Here is an 8,088-nt window from a genome sequence, read left to right as displayed (position 1 = left end):
TTGACGAAGAGAATTCAAAATTAACAAAAGTTTGAGAGTTAGGACCATGCACTAACTTGCCACTTTTATAGAAAAGAACATTACCCCCCCCCCCCCTTCCACCAAAAATGTCTTATTGTGATGTTTTTCTTTTCCGTTTTTCAAAAAAGGTTATCAAATCCATGTGTTATACTTAAAATCTTACTGAAAATGAATATCCTAAAATACAGGAACTGATATTTTATCATTTGGTGTGTTGTCGCTGCATTAGAACTAGCAATATTTATACAGTTCAGTCTAATTTTGTGGACAGAATGTTAATTTCACAATACAAGTGAAAATAAGTTGCTGGTCATCCTAACACGTCTCCACATTAAGATGGATGATGAATAAAATTAGATAATGCATCTATGTCACCTGTTAGATCTTGCATATTCCAAATGTCAAAATATTTGTACTTGATGTACTGTTACGTGACTACGTATAACATATGACGTTGTCGAGTTAATAACACTATAAACGCAACATTTTGGCAATACATATGTATGACACCTTATAAATATTTTTGCAAAAAATCTAGCTAGACGACATATTAATTATTTTATTTTATATCAATAGTTTTGATTTTACCTCATCTCAGCATTTGAAATTCTTGACTAATTCGTCTACGTCTTTAAAAAGTTATCCAACTTTTTAAAAGATACACTTTCCTCAAAATTGGATTAAAAACGTAAAGGATGATGTGACATAACTGCTATCTGGGGCCCCTTTTTCCACGACGAATTATGTTGAATCTTCAACGATGTTGGTAGTTTTTAAGCACGAGTGAATAAATACGACGCCTTTTGAATCAGTTTCAATAGTTCAGACACATTTTAATTATAAGGAATACTGCATTATCTTTGATTTTTTAGACCCTATCACAGCTAAATTTGGCCAGGTTTGTGAGAATATTTTCTTTTCTGGCAAGAGAATGGGTGGTCTTAGTACAATAAAGGGACATGTGTGCCCGAGTAGACCTTATATGGCTATTGTTATTATTTCGCACTTAGTCATTGTCCAATCCGATGACAGAACAACAAAACATGCTGATTTACTACATTTACATTTTATCGCAGACACATGGTTTTGGTCAACTTTTCTACATTTCAAACTTTTATAATGGTCAGCCAGTGCTGTTTATACTTAATTATATGCATGGATTTTCAGCATTTACGGTTTTTAGGACAAGAAATGCACATGAAACTTGAATTCACCGATACTCGGGAATACGTGTAGACCTAGCGAATTGCTCACCAAACACGCTACAAAACTCTAAACTAATGTATATCATGTATATTCTATCAATTGTTTGTAACTGTATATAAATTTTACTGTGGTCTCGAAAATGGTACATACGTAGATCCGTGTCTAATCTGTGACTCAAATGCATAAAAAATATCTTAAAGCAGTAAAATTCCAAGCATGTTTCCATAGTATTTTTGTGGTTCTCACTCGTAACGAATTTCATTTAGCTGATAGGTCAGTTAGAAAGTATCGCCTGTGCCTCGATTAGCATATGGATTCATTCTTACATCAGAAAATCTAATTCCGTCGATAATGGGAAAGGCCAACTAGATTTTACAATTTTTTAAAAAATGGCACGTGAGCTCAGTTAGGTACAATTTTTCTCCTTTCACATATAGCTAGAATTCAATAAAATACAGTGACCAGACAAAGCAGAAAATCGTACCTATACCTGCGCTCGTATATTTTAAGGGATTCAAAGAGTGGGACGGGGATAAAGTGCAATGGGAATTGAATATAAACATGAGACCCCTACCCTAATAAAAGACCTATATCTTTCAAATCACGTTTCTATTTTTGTTAAAAATAGTATTCTATAAAGGTACACATATCAGTGATTAGTTACATACAAAAATTTGAGTAAAATATAGATATCTAATTTTTTGTCAATATTCGAGGGGCCGCAAGTCACCTCATCCTTTTCCATTTACATGTATTCCAATAGGAAAACGTAAAAATTCTACTTATAAGTATACCGAGTTTACATTAATATAGTATAACATTTATGTAGGCAAAAGTCAACAAAAATTACAGATAATATTCTAAAAAAAAAAAAATAAATAAATAAATAAAAATTTACATATATGTTTTCTTGCAATAATTTTGATGCAGTAAACCCGTGACCTACCTTCAAGTAAGGTCAAATGTTACAGTAAGATAAAATGCAATTTTTGTTCTGAAAAAATTACTTTCCAAATTTTTTTTCGGCAGACAGAAGTTGCTATCTCTCTCAAATTAAACCTAATCATTAACTATCTGTACAAATATCGACTTTATATATTCTAGTGACCTCAGTATAAATTAGTTTAACATTATCTGTGTAAGAAGTGTCACTACAGAGTGTGACACATCTCATTGGATGTTTTACTTACAAAATCGATTAAGGCAAATTGGTTAATTGTCACCTCAAAACTTGAATCCAAAAAAAAAAAAAAACTGGGTGACATCAGCATTCAAACAGTAATTCCCCTCATATACATAATATTATTATAACATCGTCTGCGTATGATAGTTATAACTCCAAAATGATTCAAGCTGCTACATATGTAGTACATACTCTGAGCACGATCATTTTCTTGTGACAAGTTACTGTCAGAAAATTTGATGCTACAAATTTCATCAAATAGGTTAAAGTGAGCTTTTTGAAAATCCATTGATCACCTAAATGCCCTCATCTGTAAATTCAACCATATTTCTGTGTCGTATTTTGTCTGATCTGTTTTATGCCATTTTAGGTCCTGCATTTATACTTTAATTAGACTAGAAAAAGAGAGTACCTTTTACTCCATCAAGGCTAAGGGTCCACTCCGGTTGTGACTGGTCGACAAGGAATCCCTTCCTTTTCTTCATACCAGATCCTATCTCTGATTTTTCCAAGGGTCTGGGTTTTTTTTATCAATTTTGTGTTTTTGATTTTTGTGATTAATTACTGATTGTCATATTTATTTTTGGATTCAACCCATCTCCTTCGAAATTTCCCAAAGTGTCGTACATGTAAAAGGGCTTCATATTTTTCGTTAACGATAATCAAGTTACTTTGTCCAGGATTATGACTTTTTCTCTAGACTCTTTATACTAGTATTATTAATGAGGGTTTTTTTATGTTTGCAAACTGTTGATGTTTTCTTTTCTTTTTTTATTAAGATCACATATATTTGTATTTAAATATATTAATGTAACCGACAACATTCTATGATTGACAGAATTATTTTTTATCATATATATCTACTTTTTGTATAATCGAAGAACAGTTAAGGAGGTATTTTTTAAATCATTAAATCATTGAAATATTTCAAATAATTTACCATTGTCTTTTTCAGCTGTGTTGATCCCTATTTCGGTGATATAAACTGTAGAAGATACATATCATTTTGACATTGTTCAATCTTCTTGGCATCTTATCTCAAGATTCCGAGCGTAATAGTTTGAAATTAGGAGGCTTCTACATATGATTTAAATTTTGTTAAAAAAAACCAACAAAATTAATACATAATGTACTTATTGAACGCCAATTTAAGATGTAGCTAAATAATGTTTCTTTCCAGAATAAAATAACTGATTTTTCTTACGTTTCACTTAATACAGAATATTGTTATACTACCATTGTTTTTTCCAACGTTGTTGACCGTTCTTTCGATGGATTGTTTTATCAAAGATAGACACGATTCTATCGAAAGGTTTTGCTAATGTATCTGTGATTTTCAATCGAAAGGTTTGGTCAGATTTGAAATACATCCACATATATGATGACAGTACTCATGTACATTACTACAACTGCAAAGCATACGACAAAGCGGACCATAATGAGGTTCTGGACATGTCAAGTTGCATTTATATCCCCAAAATCCAGGTCTGCACTCTATATATCACAATGGGTAAGAAAAATTATTCAACAAACGTCTGAAATATCTTGAAACGCAATTAAATGTATTTTTTTTTAATCAATTTCTTTAAGTTTCATCGAAATATCTACACAAAAGGTTTCCTTTAGTATAATAGTCAAATCTTACCAACACACATGTCATTTTTTTCTTCATAGTCTTTACAACAGAAACTTTCATTCCCTCTATAAAGAAAGGTTATCAATATAAAATGAGATTTGTTTTGTCTCGTATTTGCAGTGAACATTTGTTCAGAGTATATATTACCTGTAACATATGTTTTCCCCAATCAATGCAACTGCTGAAATGGCTGAGCAGAGGAAAATGAAGAAAATTTGCCAAAATCCATAAAATGTCACCGTTAATTTTGCAGGACGGCACATCATCCTTATAATATGGATTTACACTGTGACTGTTTAGTGAATACTGGCACTGAAAGTACTCCGATGTATTGCGGAAGTTGCAAACCCATTTTGTAATTTTCATGTAGTCGCCCATGTGACAGAAAACAACAAAGTATACCATGATTACGGACTGACTCTTAAAAATATGAAGATTAAATAATATATCAGTAATACATCAATTCAAATATAAAAGTCGAATATTTGTTTCTTTCTTTATACTTATAAGAATTCCAAACACACGTTCCTAATGATGATAGTTAAATGTAATTGTAGTCAATTAAAAGGTTTCAGATAAGAAGAAGAAAATCCCAATGATACAATTTAGGGGTATATGTAATTTGCATTCTATACTTATAAACATTTTACGGTAAATCATACAGTTATGTTATATGAAATACATGTAATATATTTTCATTCAATGCATTTTATTTTCAAACATATACAAACAAGTGGGTTTTTTTTCTAATTCTGTTACCCCATGCACAAAAAAAGGAAATTTTAATGATTTTTTTTTTTAAGTTTAAAGTTTTTTTTTTTTACATTGTGGATTATAAATTTAAGCAAAACAAAACATAAGTTTTATATTATCTTTATTCATTTATTTATTTATTTTTGTGTGTGGCATGGGACCTCGGTTTATACGGTCTGATCTGAAGCTTCGATCTCGACGTCCGCCTAGAAGGGAGCAAGATGTAAGTTGCTCTATGGTCACTTACCGTGGCGTCTATTGTTTGAGTGCCCGATTTGTTGTAAATTTGTTGTAAAGTTCTGCGACACATTTGCGCAGAGAGCTCTGCGCTAGCCCCCCGCTCCGGAGACGACCCCGCATCTGGATTCTAATGCGCGACCTAAGAGAGCTTTTTACACGCCACTCTAGTTTAGTACAAACTGTCTAACCACTGCGCCACGCGGGCGATAGGTGAGTTATATAGATATCATGTTCTTGAAATAGCTTGTACATGAAGACAGTACTGGAAAGATAGTCATGGAAACAAATCACTGAGTTTTCTATCCATCATTTTCTGTCTCTGGAAAAAAAATAATTCTTGATCAGAACGCCTCAGGATATACTTACCGATCTATTGCCTAATTAGGCAGTAAATAACTGAACTGTAAGAATTTATTTTTTTTTCAAATTTAATATTGAATTTCATATTCACATATAGTTTCTAATTATGCACCGATTTCGGTGGTCAAGAACTAAAGGGATATAAGGGTATTTCTCTCAAATATGATCCATAAAAAAGATCCATTATCTATATAATAGTGTGAAAAAAAGTTAAGAGGAAACGTATCAAAAATATAGAAAACAATGCACCATTTTCAGAAAAAAATATAAGGAAATAAAAAAACTTTTATAGGGTTGAATAATTATTGGCTGAGATCTTTGATATTGCAGTAATTTATGCTCATCTGCACAAGCCTTTCAGGCTCGGTGAATATTGTCTTCCTTACATGTATATAGCTTAATCATCATATTGACCACAAAAAGAGTAATGATTGATAAATGTTTTCCTTGATATTGAATTTCAACATTAGCCACATAAATTACACGTGTAATCGTTTTAATTATGGATTGATTGATAGTATAATGTTTAACGCCCCTCTCCAGAATATATAACATAGATGGAGACGTCTCGTTTTAATTAAAAATTAAAACTTCAATTAAGAAAAAGAAAGATTTTGAGGTAATAAGTTTCGTATATTTAAAATTAAAATTTATAATTTATTTTTCTAGTGAAATTCATTTAATGCCTAACGTTACCATATACTTTTATTATGAGAATTGCTTGCCAAATGGACTGACGTACGCACAGCTGCAAAAAACGAAATTATCGGAAGGGGGGGCATGTAGTGCATTTTGTTTGCTTCTGTGTTTACAGGTGACATGTTGCTGTTCCTTCTCCTCCCCCCATCCAGTAGATATAAACGACTTGAAGATTGAAAACGCAACAGTTTACTTGTTATATTTCTCTATAATTAATAACCTTTTTGTACCTTTTTCTTTATTGAATCAAATAAAATGTATAAGGACTGATCCAAAAATCATGTAAAATGTACGGTCAATATCTGAAATATTTTGAGTCATATTATCAAATATAATGTACTAAAAGATGCATAAAGATGTATGAATTTTATCAAAATTGAAAATTTCAATAACAAGAGGCCCATGGGCCACATCGCTCACCTGAGAATCTTTGACCATTCTGTTTTTTTTTTTAACCAGATTTCCCCCTTGTAATACATATTGTGACCCCACCCTACCACAATGATAATAATTTAAACAATTTGATATCTACACTACCCCAGGAAGCTTCCACATAAGTTTCAGCTTTTCTGGCCCAGTGGTTTTTGAGAAGAAGATTTTAAAAGATTTTTCTTATATATTTCTATATAAAACTTTGATTCCCCATTGTGACCCCACCCTACCCCCGGTGGTCATGATTTGAAAAATTTACAATCTACACTATCCCAGGGTGCTTCAACATAAGTTTCAGTTTTTCTGGCCCAGTGATTCATGAGAAGAGGATTTTCAAAGATTTTTCCCTATATATTTCTATGTAGTACTTTGATTTCCCATTGTGGCCCCGCCCTACCCCCGGGGGTCATGATTTGAACAAACTTGAATCTACACTACCTGAGGATGATTCCACATGAGTTTCATCTTTCCTGGCCCAGTGGTTCTTGACAAGAAGATTTTCAAAGATTTTTTCTTATATATTTCTATGATTCCCCATTGTGGCCCCGCCCTTCCCCCGGGGGTCATGATTTGAACAATTTACAATCTACACTACCCCAGGGTGCTTCTACATAAGTTTCAGCTTTTCTGGACCAGTGGTTCTTGAGAAGAAGATTTTTAAAGATTTTTCCTATATATTTCTATGTAAAACTTTGATTCCCCATTGTGGCCCCGCCCTATCCCCGGGGGTCATGATTTGTACAATTTAGAACCTAACACTACCCAGGGTGCTTCCATATAAGTTTCAGCTTTTCTGGCCCAGTGGTTCTTGAGAAGAAGATTTTTAAAGATTTTTCCTATATATTTCTATGTAAAACTTTGATTCCCCATTGTGGCCCCGCCCAACCCCCGGGGGTCATGGTTTGAACGATTTAAAATCTACACTACCCCAGGATGCTTCCACATAAGTTTCAGCTTTATTGGCCCAGTGGTTCTTGAGAAGAAGATTTTTTAATGACCCCACCCTATTTTTGTCTTTTCTTGATTATCTCCCCTTGTGAGGGGACTTGGCCCTTCATTTTCACAATTTAAAATCCCCTTCAACCAAGGATGCTTCGTACCAAGTTTGGTCAAAATTGGCCCAGTGGTTCTTGAGAAGAAGTCGAAAATGTGAAAAGTTTACAGACGGACGGACGGACAGACAGACAGACAGACAGACGGACGGACAGACGGACGGACGACGGACAAAATGTGATCAGAAAAGCTCACTTGAGCCTTCGGCTCAGGTGAGCTAAAAACTGTTTAATTGGATTCAAACATAAAGGGTGTCTCCGCGTCACAACTAATGCCTAGGTCACATTTAAGCCGATGGTCGCGCGACTTAAATTTTTCTGGTCTTGTCAGCTGAAAGAACAGGATCGGCCGACACAGTATCGGGCGACACGGAGCAGTCACATTATTTCCTAGGAACAGGGATGACTTGGATAAATAACACAAAAACTTTTTTTTCTTTAGAAATCAGCAATATTTTTCACAGATCTATATTCAGATAGGTGACGTGAGTTATGTTAGCAAGGCA

General features: G+C 33.4%; 1 long non-coding RNA gene across 1 annotated transcript; it reads right to left on the bottom strand.

The window, feature by feature from the left end:
• Nucleotides 1-3,814: 3,814 nt before the first annotated feature.
• LOC134251836 (uncharacterized) lies at nt 3,815-4,403 on the bottom strand. The gene is made up of 3 exons (XR_009988826.1): nt 4,194-4,403; nt 4,056-4,111; nt 3,815-3,904 (listed from the first exon to the last, which is right to left on the bottom strand). It is a non-coding gene; the product is annotated as an uncharacterized LOC134251836 (long non-coding RNA).
• Between the last annotated feature and the right edge of the window lie 3,685 nt (nt 4,404-8,088).

Source organism: Saccostrea cucullata, unplaced genomic scaffold, assembly GCF_032062105.1.
Source record: "Saccostrea cucullata isolate Sc308-1 unplaced genomic scaffold, CSIRO_AGI_Scuc_v1 ctg1560, whole genome shotgun sequence".
Lineage (NCBI taxonomy): Eukaryota > Metazoa > Mollusca > Bivalvia > Ostreida > Ostreidae > Saccostrea > Saccostrea cuccullata.
This window is presented reverse-complemented; position numbering and strand designations above follow the sequence as displayed.